Genomic DNA, 20,532 nt, shown 5'->3' with positions numbered 1-20,532 from the left:
CATTATCCCCAAAAACTCCTCACTGTGTCTAAGAACGCTTTTTTTCACAGGACAATACAGATCAGATTGACTTGAAAGGTCCTTTCACGCGACTACAGAATGCCTCTCATTCCACTAAAAGATACGCCAGTGCCTACAATAGCCTAGGACTAGACTATGAGTCCCAATGTAGAAAGACCACAAGTCCACAGATATGCCTGTTTATTTAAACATCTGTATTATCATCAGCGTGTGACTGTAAAGGCGGGACTTCGCGCTCTCTGTAACGCGCTCCATTGGCAACATCAGTTAAATGTTGTTGGCTCAATCCCTCGCGGATGTTGTTTTTATTCCCATTTGTAACTGGGAAATACTGTCGCTGCAATACATATGTCTTAATCAAGCTAGTGGTTATTGACGTAAATGGCAGTGTTATAATGTTTCATGTACTGCAAATGTCACCACATAATGCGCTCTTAATTAGATTTGGTTGAAATACATTACAGTCACCCGATGAAAAAGTGTGCAAAGAGCATTAAAGAGACAAAAGGTTCATAACAGTAACAGGACATATCGAATTGTTTCAGTCCTCCACAGAGATTGCCAATGTATTAATGGAAATTCTAAAATATCTGCCCAACTGCCGTGACATTGCCTCACCGCAATGCCGTGACTCGGATTCGAACCGAGGTTGCTGTGGCCACAATGCAAAGTACTAACCACTATACGATCACGGCGAGCTACTTGGGCTGCTACAATGTGATGTTCCACCTCTATCATAAGCTGTACTCCATCTGTGATGTCATGACTCATGTTTGAATTAAAGGTTGGTTGTGATGTTATCCATGAGAATAAGTGGACACCTGATCCCCAGTCACTTATTTAAGATCTCAATAATCAAGTCAGAATCCAAATGAAAGTCATCAAAGTGGAGCCAATTAGAAATAATATAGTTACACAAACCTGGCAATGGTGCGGCAGCCTGGGCCGATAATGGCCCGCCAGCCTGAGAGCAGGAAAGTGTGAGAGCAGTGATGGTCTTGTGAGAGTTTACAGCTGTTATTGACCCTGTCCCCTTCCATTGCAGAGTTTTCTCCCTATAAGAAGTGCAGAGGCTCCCTCCGGGGTGCTAATAGTACATTTATTTTTTTGCACAGGAGAAGTGCTCTTCGCCAATTGCACGTGCCAAATCACCCGAAGGCCACCACCATATAATTCAGGCATTCATGTTCATGCGTCCTCCATGTTATGTCCTTATAAAGGGATGCATGTTCATGATGACTCCATGTCATACCTGCATACAAGGATGCATGTTCATGCCGCCTCGTTCTCTTGGCTTCATACAGGGATTTTATCTCCTCCCTGTCTCACCCTCATGCAGGGATGCATGACCAATGCTCCTTCCCTTCTCGACCGCATACATGGATGCACGTTCATGTCTTCTCGTTCTCTCGGCTTCATACGGGGATTTTATCTCCTCCCTGTCTCACCCTCAGGAAGGGATGCATGACCAATGCTCCTTCCCGTCTCGCCCGCATACATGGATGCACGTTCACGCCTCCTCCTTCTCTCGGCTTCATACGGGGATCATATCTCCTCCCTGTCTCACCCTCATGCAGGGATGCATGACCAATGCTCCTTCCCTTCTCGCCCGCATACATGGATGCACGTTCATGTCTCCTCGTTTTCTCGGCTTCATACGGGGATTTTATCTCCTCCCTGTCTCACCCTCAGGAAGGGATGCATGACCAATGCTCCTTCCCGTCTCGCCCGCATACATGGATGCACGTTCACGCCTCCTCCTTCTCTCGGCTTCATACGGGGATCATATCTCCTCCCTGTCTCACCCTCATGCAGGGATGCATGACCAATGCTCCTTCCTGTCTCGCCCGCATACATGGATGCACGTTCACGCCTCCTCCTTCTCTCGGCTTCATACGGGGATCATATCTCCTCCCTGTCTCACCCTCATGCAGGGATGCATGACCAATGCTCCTTCCCTTCTCGCCTGCATACATGGATGCACGTTCACGCCTCCTCCTTCTCTCGGCTTCATACGGGGATCATATCTCCTCCCTGTCTCACCCTCATGCAGGGATGCATGACCAATGCTCCTTCCTGTCTCGCCCGCATACATGGATGCACGTTCACGCCTCCTCCTTCTCTCGGCTTCATACGGGGATCATATCTCCTCCCTGTCTCACCCTCATGCAGGGATGCATGACCAATGCTCCTTCCCTTCTCGCCTGCATACATGGATGCACGTTCACGCCTCCTCCTTCTCTTGGCTTCATACGGGGATCATATCTCCTCAATGTCTCACCCTCGCTTCCAACATGTGTAACTTCTTGTTCTCTTTGACGTCTGGGGCATGGATGGCTACTGCACAGCTCTAGATGTCGCCCACCTGCAAGGTGCTATGGAAAGCACTTTTCCACATTGGACGTGCTATATTAACCCCCTCTCCCCAAATACAATAAAAATAAAGAAATATATGTGCTTCCATAATGTCTACCTTCTAATGTTTCATATGTGTAAGCACATTGTCCTCCTCCTGACCACACTCTAAAACTATGTGAAAATTGTTCCTTCCATAAACTGTCACTTCCTTGGCCCTTTATTTATAATGACTGTTATACTCTCTCTCTTTCCGCCACAGTATAAAAAAGCCTAGCACACCTCATGATTGGACTAAGAAATTCCTGTCATTTAGTTGGAAATGATTTTCCCATTATCCCCAAAAACTCCTCACTGTGTCTAAGAACGCTTTTTTTCACAGGACAATACAGATCAGATTGACTTGAAAGGTCCTTTCACGCGACTACAGAATGCCTCTCATTCCACTAAAAGATACGCCAGTGCCTACAATAGCCTAGGACTAGACTATGAGTCCCAATGTAGAAAGACCACAAGTCCACAGATATGCCTGTTTATTTAAACATCTGTATTATCATCAGCGTGTGACTGTAAATGCGGGACCTCGCGCTCTCTGTAACGCGCTCCATTGGCAACATCAGTTAAATGTCGTTGGTTCAATCCCTCGCGGATGTTGTTTTTATTCCCATTTGTAACTGGGAAATACTGTCGCTGCAATACATATGTCTTAATCAAGCTAGTGGTTATTGACGTAAATGGCAGTGTTATAATGTTTCATGTACTGCAAATGTCACCACATAATGCGCTCTTAATTAGATTTGGTTGAAATACATTACAGTCACCCGATGAAAAAGTGTGCAAAGAGCATTAAAGAAACAAAAGGTTCATAACAGTAACAGGACATATCGAATTGTTTCAGTCCTCCACAGAGATTGCCAATGTATTAATGGAAATTCTAAAATATCTGCCCAACTGCCTCACCGCAATGCCGTGACTCGGATTCGAACCGAGGTTGCTGAGGCCACAATGCAGAGTACTAACCACTATATGATCACGGGGAGCTACTTGGGCTGCTACAATGTGACGTTCCACCTCTATCATAAGCTGTACTCCATCTGTGATGTCATGACTCATGTTTGAATTAAAGGTTGGTTGTGATGTTATCCATGAGAATAAGTGGACAACTGATCCCCAGTCACTTATTTAAGATCTCAATAATCAAGTCAGAATCCAAATGAAAGTCATCAAAGTGGAGCCAATTAGAAATAATATAGTTACACAAACCTGGCAATGGTGCGGCAGCCAGGGCCGATAATGGCCCGCCAGCCTGAGAGCAGGAAAGTGTGAGAGCAGTGATGGTCTTGTGAGAGTTTACAGCTGTTATTGACCCTGTCCCCTTCCATTGCAGAGTTTTCTCCCTATAAGAAGTGCAGAGGCTCCCTCCGGGGTGCTAATAGTACATTTATTTTTTTGCGCAGGAGAAATGCTCTTCACCAATTGCACGTGCCAAATCACCCGAAGGCCACCACCATAAAATTCACGCATTCATGTTCATGCGTCCTCCATGTTATGTCCTTATAAAGGGATGCGTGTTCATGATGACTCCATGTCACACCTGCATACAAGGATGCATGTTCATGCCGCCTCGTTCTCTTGGCTTCATACAGGGATTTTATCTCCTCCCTGTCTCACCCTCATGCAGGGATGCATGACCAATGCTCCTTCCCTTCTCGCCCGCATACATGGATGCACGTTCATGTCTCCTCGTTCTCTCGGCTTCATACAGGGATTTTATCTCCTCCCTGTCTCACCCTCAGGAAGGGATGCATGACCAATGCTCCTTCCCGTCTCGCCCGCATACATGGATGCACGTTCACGCCTCCTCCTTCTCTCGGCTTCATACGGGGATCATATCTCCTCCCTGTCTCACCCTCATGCAGGGATGCATGACCAATGCTCCTTCCTGTCTCGCCCGCATGCATGGATGCACGTTCACGCCTCTTCCTTCTCTCGGCTTCATACGGGGATCATATCTCCTCCCTGTCTCACCCTCATGCAGGGATGCATGACCAATGCTCCTTCCCTTCTCGCCTGCATACATGGATGCACGTTCACGCCTCCTCCTTCTCTCGGCTTCATACGGGGATCATATGTCCTCCCTGTCTCACCCTCATGCAGGGATGCATGACCAATGCTCCTTCCCTTCTCGCCTGCATACATGGATGCACGTTCACGCCTCCTCCTTCTCTCGGCTTCATACGGGGATCATATGTCCTCCCTGTCTCACCCTCATGCAGGGATGCATGACCAATGCTCCTTCCCTTCTCGCCTGCATACATGGATGCACGTTCACGCCTCCTCCTTCTCTCGGCTTCATACGGGGATCATATCTCCTCAATGTCTCACCCTCACTTCCAACATGTGTAACTTCTTGTTCTCTTTGACGTCTGGGGCATGGGTGGCTACTGCACAGCTCTAGATGTCGCCCACCTGCAAGGTGCTATTGAAAGCACTTTTCCACATTGGACGAGCTATATTAACCCCCTCTCCCCAAATACAATAAAAATAAAGAAATATATGTGCTTCCATAATGTCTACCTTCTAATGTTTCATATGTGTAAGCACATTGTCCTCCTCCTGACCACATTCTAAAACTATGTGCAAATTGTTCCTTCCATAAACTGTAACTTCCTTGGCCCTTTATTTATAATGACTGTTATACTCTCTCTCTTTCCGCCACAGTATAAAAAAGCCTAGCACACCTCATGATTGGACTAAGAAATTCCTGTCATTTAGTTGGAAATGATTTTCCCATTATCCCCAAAAACTCCTCACTGTGTCTAAGAACGCTTTTTTTCACAGGACAATACAGATCAGATTGACTTGAAAGGTCCTTTCACGCGACTACAGAATGTCTCTCATTCCACTAAAAGATACGCCAGTGCCTACAATAGCCTAGGACTAGACTATGAGTCCCAATGTAGAAAGACCACAAGTCCACAGATATGCCTGTTTATTTAAACATCTGTATTATCATCATCGTGTGACTGTAAAGGCGGGACCTCGCGCTCTCTGTAACGCGCTCCATTGGCAACATCAGTTAAATGTCGTTGGTTCAATCCCTCGCGGATGTTGTTTTTATTCCCATTTGTAACTGCGAAATACTGTCGCTGCAATACATATGTCTTAATCAAGCTAGTGGTTATTGACGTAAATGGCAGTGTTATAATGTTTCATGTACTGCAAATGTCACCACATAATGCGCTCTTAATTAGATTTGGTTGAAATACATTACAGTCACCCGATGAAAAAGTGTGCAAAGAGCATTAAAGAAACAAAAGGTTCATAACAGTAACAGGACATATCGAATTGTTTCAGTCCTCCACAGAGATTGCCAATGTATTAATGGAAATTCTAAAATATCTGCCCAACTGCCGTGACATTGCCTCACCGCAATGCCGTGACTCGGATTCGAACCGAGGTTGCTGCGGCCACAACGCAGAGTACTAACCACTATACGATCACGGCGAGCTACTTGGGCTACTACAATGTGACGTTCCACCTCTATCATAAGCTGTAACCCATCTGTGGTGTCATGACTCATGTTTGAATTAAAGGTTGGTTGTGATGTTATCCATGAGAATAAGTGGACACCTGATCCCCAGTCACTTATTTAAGATCTCAATAATCAAGTCAGAATCCAAATGAAAGTTATCAAAGTGGAGCCAATTAGAAATAATATAGTTACACAAACCTGGCAATGGTGCAGCAGCCAGGGCCGATAATGGCCCGCCAGCCTGAGAGCAGGAAAGTGTGAGAGCAGTGATGGTCTTGTGAGAGTTTACAGCTGTTATTGACCCTGTCCCCTTCCATTGCAGAGTTTTCTCCCTATAAGAAGTGCAGAGGCTCCCTCCGGGGTGCTAATAGTACATTTCTTTTTTTGCGCAGGAGAAGTGCTCTTCACCAATTGCACGTGCCAAATCACCCGAAGGCCACCACCATAAAATTCAGGCATTCATGTTCATGCGTCCTCCATGTTATGTCCTTATAAAGGGATGCATGTTCATGATGACTCCATGTCACACCTGCATACAAGGATGCATGTTCATGCCGCCTCGTTCTCTTGGCTTCATACAGGGATTTTATCTCCTCCCTGTCTCACCCTCATGCAGGGATGCATGACCAATGCTCCTTCCCTTCTCGCCCGCATACATGGATGCACGTTCATGTCTCCTCGTTCTCTCGGCTTCATACAGGGATTTTATCTCCTCCCTGTCTCACCCTCAGGAAGGGATGCATGACCAATGCTCCTTCCCGTCTCGCCCGCATACATGGATGCACGTTCACGCCTCCTCCTTCTCTCGGCTTCATAGGGGGATCATATCTCCTCCCTGTCTCACCCTCATGCAGGGATGCATGACCAATGCTCCTTCCTGTCTCGCCCGCATACATGGATGCACGTTCACGCCTCCTCCTTCTCTCGGCTTCATACAGGGATCATATCTCCTCCCTGTCTCACCCTCATGCAGGCATGCATGACCAATGCTCCTTCCCTTCTCGCCTGCATACATGGATGCACGTTCACGCCTCCTCCTTCTCTCGGCTTCATACGGGGATCATATCTCCTCCCTGTCTCACCCTCATGCAGGGATGCATGACCAATGCTCCTTCCTGTCTCGCCCGCATACATGGCTGCACGTTCACGCCTCCTCCTTCTCTCGGCTTCATACGGGGATCATATCTCCTCCCTGTCTCACCCTCATGCAGGGATGCATGACCAATGCTCCTTCCTGTCTCGCCCGCATACATGGATGCACGTTCACGCCTCCTCCTTCTCTCGGCTTCATACGGGGATCATATCTCCTCAATGTCTCACCCTCACTTCCAACATGTGTAACTTCTTGTTCTCTTTGACGTCTGGGGCATGGGTGGCTACTGCACAGCTCTAGATGTCGCCCACCTGCAAGGTGCTATGGAAAGCACTTTTCCACATTGGACGTGCTATATTAACCCCCTCTCCCCAAATACAATAAAAATAAAGAAATATATGTGCTTCCATAATGTCTACCTTCTAATGTTTCATATGTGTAAGCACATTGTCCTCCTCCTGACCACATTCTAAAACTATGTGCAAATTGTTCCTTCCATAAACTGTCACTTCCTTGGCCCTTTATTTATAATGACTGTTATACTCTCTCTCTTTCCGCCACAGTATAAAAAAGCCTAGCACACTTCATGATTGGACTAAGAAATTCCTGTCATTTAGTTGGAAATTATTTTCCCATTATCCACAAAAACTCCTCACTGTGTCTAAGAACGCTTTTTTTCACAGGACAATACAGATCAGATTGACTTGAAAGGTCCTTTCACGCGACTACAGAACGCCTCTCATTCCACTCAAAGATACGCCAGTGCCTACAATAGCCTAGGACTAGACTATGAGTCCCAATGTAGAAAGACCACAAGTCCACAGATATGCCTGTTTATTTAAACATCTGTATTATCATCAGCGTGTGACTGTAAAGGCTGGACCTTGCGCTCTCTGTAACGCGCTCCATTGGCAACATCAGTTAAATGTCGTTGGTTCAATCCCTCGCGGATGTTGTTTTTATTCCCATTTGTAACTGGGAAATACTGTCGCTGCAATACATATGTCTTAATCAAGCTAGTGGTTATTGACGTAAATGGCAGTGTTATAATGTTTCATGTACTGCAAATGTCACCACATAATGCGCTCTTAATTAGATTTGCACCCGATGAAAAAGTGTGCAAAGAGCATTAAAGAAACAAAAGGTTCATAACAGTAACAGGACATATCGAATTGTTTCAGTCCTCCACAGAGATTGCCAATGTATTAATGGAAATTCTAAAATATCTGCCCAACTGCCGTGACATTGCCTCACCGCAATGCCGTGACTCGGATTCAAACCGAGGTTGCTGCGGCCACAACGCAGAGTACTAACCACTATACGATCACGGCGAGCTACTTGGGCTGCTACAATGTGACGTTCCACCTCTATCATAAGCTGTACTCCATCTGTGATGTCATGACTCATGTTTGAATTAAAGGTTGGTTGTGATGTTATCCATGAGAATAAGTGGACACCTGATCCCCAGTCACTTATTTAAGATCTCAATAATCAAGTCAGAATCCAAATGAAAGTCATCAAAGTGGAGCCAATTAGAAATAATATAGTTACACAAACCTGGCAATGGTGCGGCAGCCAGGGCCGATAATGGCCCGCCAGCCTGAGAGCAGGAAAGTGTGAGAGCAGTGATGGTCTTGTGAGAGTTTACAGCTGTTATTGACCCTGTCCCCTTCCATTGCAGAGTTTTCTCCCTATAAGAAGTGCAGAGGCTCCCTCCGGGGTGCTAATAGTACATTTATTTTTTTGCGCAGGAGAAGTGCTCTTCACCAATTGCACGTGCCAAATCACCCGAAGGCCACCACCATAAAATTCAGGCATTCATGTTCATGCGTCCTCCATGTTATGTCCTTATAAAGGGATGCATGTTCATGATGACTCCATGTCACACCTGCATACAAGGATGCATGTTCATGCCGCCTCGTTCTCTTGGCTTCATACAGGGATTTTATCTCCTCCCTGTCTCACCCTCATGCAGGGATGCATGACCAATGCTCCTTCCCGTCTCGCCCGCATACATGGATGCACGTTCACGCCTCCTCCTTCTCTCGGCTTCATACGGGGATCATATCTCCTCCCTGTCTCACCCTCATGCAGGGATGCATGACCAATGCTCCTTCCTGTCTCGCCCGCATACATGGATGCACGTTCACGCCTCCTCCTTCTCTCGGCTTCATACGGGGATCATATCTCCTCCCTGTCTCACCCTCATGCAGGGATGCATGACCAATGCTCCTTCCCTTCTCGCCTGCATACATGGATGCACGTTCACGCCTCCTCCTTCTCTCGGCTTCATACGGGGATCATATGTCCTCCCTGTCTCACCCTCATGCAGGGATGCATGACCAATGCTCCTTCCCTTCTCGCCTGCATACATGGATGCACGTTCACGCCTCCTCCTTCTCTCGGCTTCATACGGGGATCATATGTCCTCCCTGTCTCACCCTCATGCAGGGATGCATGACCAATGCTCCTTCCCTTCTCGCCTGCATACATGGATGCACGTTCACGCCTCCTCCTTCTCTCGGCTTCATACGGGGATCATATCTCCTCAATGTCTCACCCTCACTTCCAACATGTGTAACTTCTTGTTCTCTTTGACGTCTGGGGCATGGGTGGCTACTGCACAGCTCTAGATGTCGCCCACCTGCAAGGTGCTATTGAAAGCACTTTTCCACATTGGACGAGCTATATTAACCCCCTCTCCCCAAATACAATAAAAATAAAGAAATATATGTGCTTCCATAATGTCTACCTTCTAATGTTTCATATGTGTAAGCACATTGTCCTCCTCCTGACCACATTCTAAAACTATGTGCAAATTGTTCCTTCCATAAACTGTAACTTCCTTGGCCCTTTATTTATAATGACTGTTATACTCTCTCTCTTTCCGCCACAGTATAAAAAAGCCTAGCACACCTCATGATTGGACTAAGAAATTCCTGTCATTTAGTTGGAAATGATTTTCCCATTATCCCCAAAAACTCCTCACTGTGTCTAAGAACGCTTTTTTTCACAGGACAATACAGATCAGATTGACTTGAAAGGTCCTTTCACGCGACTACAGAATGTCTCTCATTCCACTAAAAGATACGCCAGTGCCTACAATAGCCTAGGACTAGACTATGAGTCCCAATGTAGAAAGACCACAAGTCCACAGATATGCCTGTTTATTTAAACATCTGTATTATCATCATCGTGTGACTGTAAAGGCGGGACCTCGCGCTCTCTGTAACGCGCTCCATTGGCAACATCAGTTAAATGTCGTTGGTTCAATCCCTCGCGGATGTTGTTTTTATTCCCATTTGTAACTGCGAAATACTGTCGCTGCAATACATATGTCTTAATCAAGCTAGTGGTTATTGACGTAAATGGCAGTGTTATAATGTTTCATGTACTGCAAATGTCACCACATAATGCGCTCTTAATTAGATTTGGTTGAAATACATTACAGTCACCCGATGAAAAAGTGTGCAAAGAGCATTAAAGAAACAAAAGGTTCATAACAGTAACAGGACATATCGAATTGTTTCAGTCCTCCACAGAGATTGCCAATGTATTAATGGAAATTCTAAAATATCTGCCCAACTGCCGTGACATTGCCTCACCGCAATGCCGTGACTCGGATTCGAACCGAGGTTGCTGCGGCCACAACGCAGAGTACTAACCACTATACGATCACGGCGAGCTACTTGGGCTACTACAATGTGACGTTCCACCTCTATCATAAGCTGTAACCCATCTGTGGTGTCATGACTCATGTTTGAATTAAAGGTTGGTTGTGATGTTATCCATGAGAATAAGTGGACACCTGATCCCCAGTCACTTATTTAAGATCTCAATAATCAAGTCAGAATCCAAATGAAAGTTATCAAAGTGGAGCCAATTAGAAATAATATAGTTACACAAACCTGGCAATGGTGCAGCAGCCAGGGCCGATAATGGCCCGCCAGCCTGAGAGCAGGAAAGTGTGAGAGCAGTGATGGTCTTGTGAGAGTTTACAGCTGTTATTGACCCTGTCCCCTTCCATTGCAGAGTTTTCTCCCTATAAGAAGTGCAGAGGCTCCCTCCGGGGTGCTAATAGTACATTTCTTTTTTTGCGCAGGAGAAGTGCTCTTCACCAATTGCACGTGCCAAATCACCCGAAGGCCACCACCATAAAATTCAGGCATTCATGTTCATGCGTCCTCCATGTTATGTCCTTATAAAGGGATGCATGTTCATGATGACTCCATGTCACACCTGCATACAAGGATGCATGTTCATGCCGCCTCGTTCTCTTGGCTTCATACAGGGATTTTATCTCCTCCCTGTCTCACCCTCATGCAGGGATGCATGACCAATGCTCCTTCCCTTCTCGCCCGCATACATGGATGCACGTTCATGTCTCCTCGTTCTCTCGGCTTCATACAGGGATTTTATCTCCTCCCTGTCTCACCCTCAGGAAGGGATGCATGACCAATGCTCCTTCCCGTCTCGCCCGCATACATGGATGCACGTTCACGCCTCCTCCTTCTCTCGGCTTCATAGGGGGATCATATCTCCTCCCTGTCTCACCCTCATGCAGGGATGCATGACCAATGCTCCTTCCTGTCTCGCCCGCATACATGGATGCACGTTCACGCCTCCTCCTTCTCTCGGCTTCATACAGGGATCATATCTCCTCCCTGTCTCACCCTCATGCAGGCATGCATGACCAATGCTCCTTCCCTTCTCGCCTGCATACATGGATGCACGTTCACGCCTCCTCCTTCTCTCGGCTTCATACGGGGATCATATCTCCTCCCTGTCTCACCCTCATGCAGGGATGCATGACCAATGCTCCTTCCTGTCTCGCCCGCATACATGGCTGCACGTTCACGCCTCCTCCTTCTCTCGGCTTCATACGGGGATCATATCTCCTCCCTGTCTCACCCTCATGCAGGGATGCATGACCAATGCTCCTTCCTGTCTCGCCCGCATACATGGATGCACGTTCACGCCTCCTCCTTCTCTCGGCTTCATACGGGGATCATATCTCCTCAATGTCTCACCCTCACTTCCAAAATGTGTAACTTCTTGTTCTCTTTGACGTCTGGGGCATGGGTGGCTACTGCACAGCTCTAGATGTCGCCCACCTGCAAGGTGCTATGGAAAGCACTTTTCCACATTGGACGTGCTATATTAACCCCCTCTCCCCAAATACAATAAAAATAAAGAAATATATGTGCTTCCATAATGTCTACCTTCTAATGTTTCATATGTGTAAGCACATTGTCCTCCTCCTGACCACATTCTAAAACTATGTGCAAATTGTTCCTTCCATAAACTGTCACTTCCTTGGCCCTTTATTTATAATGACTGTTATACTCTCTCTCTTTCCGCCACAGTATAAAAAAGCCTAGCACACTTCATGATTGGACTAAGAAATTCCTGTCATTTAGTTGGAAATTATTTTCCCATTATCCACAAAAACTCCTCACTGTGTCTAAGAACGCTTTTTTTCACAGGACAATACAGATCAGATTGACTTGAAAGGTCCTTTCACGCGACTACAGAACGCCTCTCATTCCACTCAAAGATACGCCAGTGCCTACAATAGCCTAGGACTAGACTATGAGTCCCAATGTAGAAAGACCACAAGTCCACAGATATGCCTGTTTATTTAAACATCTGTATTATCATCAGCGTGTGACTGTAAAGGCTGGACCTTGCGCTCTCTGTAACGCGCTCCATTGGCAACATCAGTTAAATGTCGTTGGTTCAATCCCTCGCGGATGTTGTTTTTATTCCCATTTGTAACTGGGAAATACTGTCGCTGCAATACATATGTCTTAATCAAGCTAGTGGTTATTGACGTAAATGGCAGTGTTATAATGTTTCATGTACTGCAAATGTCACCACATAATGCGCTCTTAATTAGATTTGCACCCGATGAAAAAGTGTGCAAAGAGCATTAAAGAAACAAAAGGTTCATAACAGTAACAGGACATATCGAATTGTTTCAGTCCTCCACAGAGATTGCCAATGTATTAATGGAAATTCTAAAATATCTGCCCAACTGCCGTGACATTGCCTCACCGCAATGCCGTGACTCGGATTCAAACCGAGGTTGCTGCGGCCACAACGCAGAGTACTAACCACTATACGATCACGGCGAGCTACTTGGGCTGCTACAATGTGACGTTCCACCTCTATCATAAGCTGTACTCCATCTGTGATGTCATGACTCATGTTTGAATTAAAGGTTGGTTGTGATGTTATCCATGAGAATAAGTGGACACCTGATCCCCAGTCACTTATTTAAGATCTCAATAATCAAGTCAGAATCCAAATGAAAGTCATCAAAGTGGAGCCAATTAGAAATAATATAGTTACACAAACCTGGCAATGGTGCGGCAGCCAGGGCCGATAATGGCCCGCCAGCCTGAGAGCAGGAAAGTGTGAGAGCAGTGATGGTCTTGTGAGAGTTTACAGCTGTTATTGACCCTGTCCCCTTCCATTGCAGAGTTTTCTCCCTATAAGAAGTGCAGAGGCTCCCTCCGGGGTGCTAATAGTACATTTATTTTTTTGCGCAGGAGAAGTGCTCTTCACCAATTGCACGTGCCAAATCACCCGAAGGCCACCACCATAAAATTCAGGCATTCATGTTCATGCGTCCTCCATGTTATGTCCTTATAAAGGGATGCATGTTCATGATGACTCCATGTCACACCTGCATACAAGGATGCATGTTCATGCCGCCTCGTTCTCTTGGCTTCATACAGGGATTTTATCTCCTCCCTGTCTCACCCTCATGCAGGGATGCATGACCAATGCTCCTTCCCGTCTCGCCCGCATACATGGATGCACGTTCACGCCTCCTCCTTCTCTCGGCTTCATACGGGGATCATATCTCCTCCCTGTCTCACCCTCATGCAGGGATGCATGACCAATGCTCCTTCCTGTCTCGCCCGCATACATGGATGCACGTTCACGCCTCCTCCTTCTCTCGGCTTCATACGGGGATCATATCTCCTCCCTGTCTCACCCTCATGCAGGGATGCATGACCAATGCTCCTTCCCTTCTCGCCTGCATACATGGATGCACGTTCACGCCTCCTCCTTCTCTCGGCTTCATACGGGGATCATATCTCCTCCCTGTCTCACCCTCATGCAGGGATGCATGACCAATGCTCCTTCCTGTCTCGCCCGCATACATGGATGCACGTTCACGCCTCCTCCTTCTCTCGGCTTCATACGGGGATCATATCTCCTCCCTGTCTCACCCTCATGCAGGGATGCATGACCAATGCTCCTTCCCTTCTCGCCTGCATACATGGATGCACGTTCACGCCTCCTCCTTCTCTCGGCTTCATACGGGGATCATATCTCCTCAATGTCTCACCCTCACTTCCAACATGTGTAACTTCTTGTTCTCTTTGACGTCTGGGGCATGGGTGGCTACTGCACAGCTCTAGATGTCGCCCACCTGCAAGGTGCTATTGAAAGCACTTTTCCACATTGGACGTGCTATATTAACCCCCTCTCCCCAAATACAATAAAAATAAAGAAATATATGTGCTTCCATAATGTCTACCTTCTAATGTTTCATATGTGTAAGCACATTGTCCTCCTCCTGACCACATTCTAAAACTATGTGCAAATTGTTCCTTCCATAAACTGTAACTTCCTTGGCCCTTTATTTATAATGACTGTTATACTCTCTCTCTTTCCGCCACAGTATAAAAAAGCCTAGCACACCTCATGATTGGACTAAGAAATTCCTGTCATTTAGTTGGAAATGATTTTCCCATTATCCCCAAAAACTCCTCACTGTGTCTAAGAACGCTTTTTTTCACAGGACAATACAGATCAGATTGACTTGAAAGGTCCTTTCACGCGACTACAGAATGCCTCTCATTCCACTAAAAGATACTCCAGTGCCTACAATAGCCTAGGACTAGACTATGAGTCCCAATGTAGAAAGACCACAAGTCCACAGATATGCCTGTTTATTTAAACATCTGTATTATCATCAGCGTGTGACTGTAAAGGCGGGACCTCGCGCTCTCTGTAACGCGCTCCATTGGCAACATCAGTTAAATGTCGTTGGTTCAATCCCTCGCGGATGTTGTTTTTATTCCCATTTGTAACTGGGAAATACTGTCGCTGCAATACATATGTCTTAATCAAGCTAGTGGTTATTGACGTAAATGGCAGTGTTATAATGTTTCATGTACTGCAAATGTCACCACATAATGCGCTCTTAATTAGATTTGGTTGAAATACATTACAGTCACCCGATGAAAAAGTGTGCAAAGAGCATTAAAGAAACAAAAGGTTCATAACAGTAACAGGACATATCGAATTGTTTCAGTCCTCCACAGAGATTGCCAATGTATTAATGGAAATTCTAAAATATCTGCCCAACTGCCGTGACATTGCCTCACCGCAATGCCGTGACTCGGTTTCGAACCGAGGTTGCTGCGGCCACAACGCAGAGTACTAACCACTATACGATCACGGAGAGCTACTTGGGCTACTACAATGTGACGTTCCACCTCTATCATAAGCTGTAATCCATCTGTGATGTCATGACTCATGTTTGAATTAAAGGTTGGTTGTGATGTTATCCATGAGAATAAGTGGACACCTGATCCCCAGTCACTTATTTAAGATCTCAATAATCAAGTCAGAATCCAAATGAAAGTCATCAAAGTGGAGCCAATTAGAAATAATATAGTTACACAAACCTGGCAATGGTGCGGCAGCCAGGGCCGATAATGGCCCGCCAGCCTGAGAGCAGGAAAGTGTGAGAGCAGTGATGGTCTTGTGAGAGTTTACAGCTGTTATTGACCCTGTCCCCTTCCATTGCAGAGTTTTCTCCCTATAAGAAGTGCAGAGGCTCCCTCCGGGGTGCTAATAGTACATTTCTTTTTTTGCGCAGGAGAAGTGCTCTTCACCAATTGCACGTGCCAAATCACCCGAAGGCCACCACCATAAAATTCAGGCATTCATGTTCATGCGTCCTCCATGTTATGTCCTTATAAAGGGATGCATGTTCATGATGACTCCATGTCACACCTGCATACAAGGATGTATGTTCATGCCGCCTCGTTCTCTTGGCTTCATACAGGGATTTTATCTCCTCCCTGTCTCACCCTCATGCAGGGATGCATGACCAATGCTCCTTCCCTTCTCGCCCGCATACATGGATGCACGTTCATGTCTCCTCGTTCTCTCGGCTTCATACAGGGATTTTATCTCCTCCCTGTCTCACCCTCAGGAAGGGATGCATGACCAATGCTCCTTCCCGTCTCGCCCGCATACATGGATGCACGTTCACGCCTCCTCCTTCTCTCGGCTTCATACGGGGATCATATCTCCTCCCTGTCTCACCCTCATGCAGGGATGCATGACCAATGCTCCTTCCTGTCTCGCCCGCATACATGGATGCACGTTTACGCCTCCTCCTTCTCTCGGCTTCATACAGGGATCATATCTCCTCCCTGTCTCACCCTCATGCAGGCATGCATGACCAATGCTCCTTCCCTTCTCGCCTGCATACATGGATGCACGTTCACGCCTCCTCCTTCTCTCGGCTTCATACGGGGATCATATCTCCTCCCTGTCTCACCCTCATGCAGGGATGCATGACCAATGCTCCTTCCTGTCTCGCCCGCATACATGGCTGCACGTTCACGCCTCCTCCTTCTCTCGGCTTCATACGGGGATCATATCTCCTCCCTGTCTCACCCTCATGCAGGGATGCATGACCAATGCTCCTTCCCTTCTCGCCTGCATACATGGATGCACGTTCACGCCTCCTCCTTCTCTCGGCTTCATACGGGGATCATATCTCCTCAATGTCTCACCCTCACTTCCAACATGTGTAACTTCTTGTTCTCTTTGACGTCTGGGGCATGGGTGGCTACTGCACAGCTCTAGATGTCGCCCACCTGCAAGGTGCTATTGAAAGCACTTTTCCACATTGGACGTGCTATATTAACCCCCTCTCCCCAAATACAATAAAAATAAAGAAATATATGTGCTTCCATAATGTCTACCTTCTAATGTTTCATATGTGTAAGCACATTGTCCTCCTCCTGACCACATTCTAAAACTATGTGCAAATTGTTCCTTCCATAAACTGTAACTTCCTTGGCCCTTTATTTATAATGACTGTTATACTCTCTCTCTTTCCGCCACAGTATAAAAAAGCCTAGCACACCTCATGATTGGACTAAGAAATTCCTGTCATTTAGTTGGAAATGATTTTCCCATTATCCCCAAAAACTCCTCACTGTGTCTAAGAACGCTTTTTTTCACAGGACAATACAGATCAGATTGACTTGAAAGGTCCTTTCACGCGACTACAGAATGCCTCTCATTCCACTAAAAGATACTCCAGTGCCTACAATAGCCTAGGACTAGACTATGAGTCCCAATGTAGAAAGACCACAAGTCCACAGATATGCCTGTTTATTTAAACATCTGTATTATCATCAGCGTGTGACTGTAAAGGCGGGACCTCGCGCTCTCTGTAACGCGCTCCATTGGCAACATCAGTTAAATGTCGTTGGTTCAATCCCTCGCGGATGTTGTTTTTATTCCCATTTGTAACTGGGAAATACTGTCGCTGCAATACATATGTCTTAATCAAGCTAGTGGTTATTGACGTAAATGGCAGTGTTATAATGTTTCATGTACTGCAAATGTCACCACATAATGCGCTCTTAATTAGATTTGGTTGAAATACATTACAGTCACCCGATGAAAAAGTGTGCAAAGAGCATTAAAGAAACAAAAGGTTCATAACAGTAACAGGACATATCGAATTGTTTCAGTCCTCCACAGAGATTGCCAATGTATTAATGGAAATTCTAAAATATCTGCCCAACTGCCGTGACATTGCCTCACCGCAATGCCGTGACTCGGATTCGAACCGAGGTTGCTGCGGCCACAACGCAGAGTACTAACCACTATACGATCACGGCGAGCTACTTGGGCTACTACAATGTGACGTTCCACCTCTATCATAAGCTGTAATCCATCTGTGATGTCATGACTCATGTTTGAATTAAAGGTTGGTTGTGATGTTATCCATGATAATAAGTGGACACCTGATCCCCAGTCACTTATTTAAGATCTCAATAATCAAGTCAGAATCCAAATGAAAGTCATCAAAGTGGAGCCAATTAGAAATAATATAGTTACACAAACCTGGCAATGGTGCGGCAGCCAGGGCCGATAATGGCCCGCCAGCCTGAGAGCAGGAAAGTGTGAGAGCAGTGATGGTCTTGTGAGAGTTTACAGCTGTTATTGACCCTGTCCCCTTCCATTGCAGAGTTTTCTCCCTATAAGAAGTGCAGAGGCTCCCTCCGGGGTGCTAATAGTAAATTTCTTTTTTTGCGCAGGAGAAGTGCTCTTCACCAATTGCACGTGCCAAATCACCCGAAGGCCACCACCATAAAATTCAGGCATTCATGTTCATGCGTCCTCCATGTTATGTCCTTATAAAGGGATGCATGTTCATGATGACTCCATGTCACACCTGCATACAAGGATGTATGTTCATGCCGCCTCGTTCTCTTGGCTTCATACAGGGATTTTATCTCCTCCCTGTCTCACCCTCATGCAGGGATGCATGACCAATGCTCCTTCCCTTCTCGCCCGCATACATGGATGCACGTTCATGTCTCCTCGTTCTCTCGGCTTCATACAGGGATTTTATCTCCTCCCTGTCTCACCCTCAGGAAGGGATGCATGACCAATGCTCCTTCCCGTCTCGCCCGCATACATGGATGCACGTTCACGCCTCCTCCTTCTCTCGGCTTCATACGGGGATCATATCTCCTCCCTGTCTCACCCTCATGCAGGGATGCATGACCAATGCTCCTTCCTGTCTCGCCCGCATACATGGATGCACGTTCACGCCTCCTCCTTCTCTCGGCTTCATACAGGGATCATATCTCCTCCCTGTCTCACCCTCATGCAGGCATGCATGACCAATGCTCCTTCCCTTCTCGCCTGCATACATGGATGCACGTTCACGCCTCCTCCTTCTCTCGGCTTCATACGGGGATCATATCTCCTTAATGTCTCACCCTCACTTCCAACATGTGTAACTTCTTGTTCTCTTTGACGTCTGGGGCATGGGTGGCTACTGCACAGCTCTAGATGTCGCCCACCTGCAAGGTGCTATTGAAAGCACTTTTCCACATTGGACGTGCTATATTAACCCCTTCTCCCCAAATACAATAAAAATAAAGAAATATATGTGCTTCCATAATGTCTACCTTCTAATGTTTCATATGTGTAAGCACATTGTCCTCCTCCTGACCACATTCTAAAACTATGTGCAAATTGTTCCTTCCATAAACTGTAACTTCCTTGGCCCTTTATTTATAATGACTGTTATACTCTCTCTCTTTCCGCCACAGTATAAAAAAGCCTAGCACACCTCATGATTGGACTAAGAAATTCCTGTCATTTAGTTGGAAATGATTTTCCCATTATCCCCAAAAACTCCTCACTGTGTCTAAGAACGCTTTTTTTCACAGGACAATACAGATCAGATTGACTTGAAAGGTCCTTTCACGCGACTACAGAATGCCTCTCATTCCACTAAAAGATACTCCAGTGCCTACAATAGCCTAGGACTAGACTATGAGTCCCAATGTAGAAAGACCACAAGTCCACAGATATGCCTGTTTATTTAAACATCTGTATTATCATCAGCGTGTGACTGTAAAGGCGGGACCTCGCGCTCTCTGTAACGCGCTCCATTGGCAACATCAGTTAAATGTCGTTGGTTCAATCCCTCGCGGATGTTGTTTTTATTCCCATTTGTAACTGGGAAATACTGTCGCTGCAATACATATGTCTTAATCAAGCTAGTGGTTATTGACGTAAATGGCAGTGTTATAATGTTTCATGTACTGCAAATGTCACCACATAATGCGCTCTTAATTAGATTTGGTTGAAATACATTACAGTCACCCGATGAAAAAGTGTGCAAAGAGCATTAAAGAAACAAAAGGTTCATAACAGTAACAGGACATATCGAATTGTTTCAGTCCTCCACAGAGATTGCCAATGTATTAATGGAAATTCTAAAATATCTGCCCAACTGCCGTGACATTGCCTCACCGCAATGCCGTGACTCGGATTCGAACCGAGGTTGCTGCGGCCACAACGCAGAGTACTAACCACTATACGATCACGGCGAGCTACTTGGGCTACTACAATGTGACGTTCCACCTCTATCATAAGCTGTAATCCATCTGTGATGTCATGACTCATGTTTGAATTAAAGGTTGGTTGTGATGTTATCCATGAGAATAAGTGGACACCTGATCCCCAGTCACTTATTTAAGATCTCAATAATCAAGTCAGAATCCAAATGAAAGTCATCAAAGTGGAGCCAATTAGAAATAATATAGTTACACAAACCTGGCAATGGTGCGGCAGCCAGGGCCGATAATGGCCCGCCAGCCTGAGAGCAGGAAAGTGTGAGAGCAGTGATGGTCTTGTGAGAGTTTACAGCTGTTATTGACCCTGTCCCCTT

General features: G+C 46.1%; 4 non-coding genes across 4 annotated transcripts; all 4 read right to left on the bottom strand.

Moving 5' to 3' along the window:
* Nucleotides 1-5,811: 5,811 nt before the first annotated feature.
* TRNAH-GUG (transfer RNA histidin (anticodon GUG)) lies at nucleotides 5,812-5,883 on the bottom strand. The gene has a single exon. It is a non-coding gene; the product is annotated as a tRNA-His (tRNA).
* Nucleotides 5,884-10,614: 4,731 nt separating this feature from the next.
* TRNAH-GUG (transfer RNA histidin (anticodon GUG)) lies at nucleotides 10,615-10,686 on the bottom strand. The gene has a single exon. It is a non-coding gene; the product is annotated as a tRNA-His (tRNA).
* Nucleotides 10,687-17,887: 7,201 nt separating this feature from the next.
* TRNAH-GUG (transfer RNA histidin (anticodon GUG)) lies at nucleotides 17,888-17,959 on the bottom strand. The gene has a single exon. It is a non-coding gene; the product is annotated as a tRNA-His (tRNA).
* A 2,160-nt stretch (nucleotides 17,960-20,119) lies between these two features.
* TRNAH-GUG (transfer RNA histidin (anticodon GUG)) lies at nucleotides 20,120-20,191 on the bottom strand. Its single transcript has one exon. It is a non-coding gene; the product is annotated as a tRNA-His (tRNA).
* Nucleotides 20,192-20,532: the final 341 nt, after the last annotated feature.

The sequence above is a fragment of the Ambystoma mexicanum genome (assembly GCF_040938575.1).
Source record: "Ambystoma mexicanum isolate Mex_15411 chromosome 12 unlocalized genomic scaffold, UKY_AmexF1_1 Mex_chr12_unloc.1, whole genome shotgun sequence".
Lineage (NCBI taxonomy): Eukaryota > Metazoa > Chordata > Amphibia > Caudata > Ambystomatidae > Ambystoma > Ambystoma mexicanum.
This window is presented reverse-complemented; position numbering and strand designations above follow the sequence as displayed.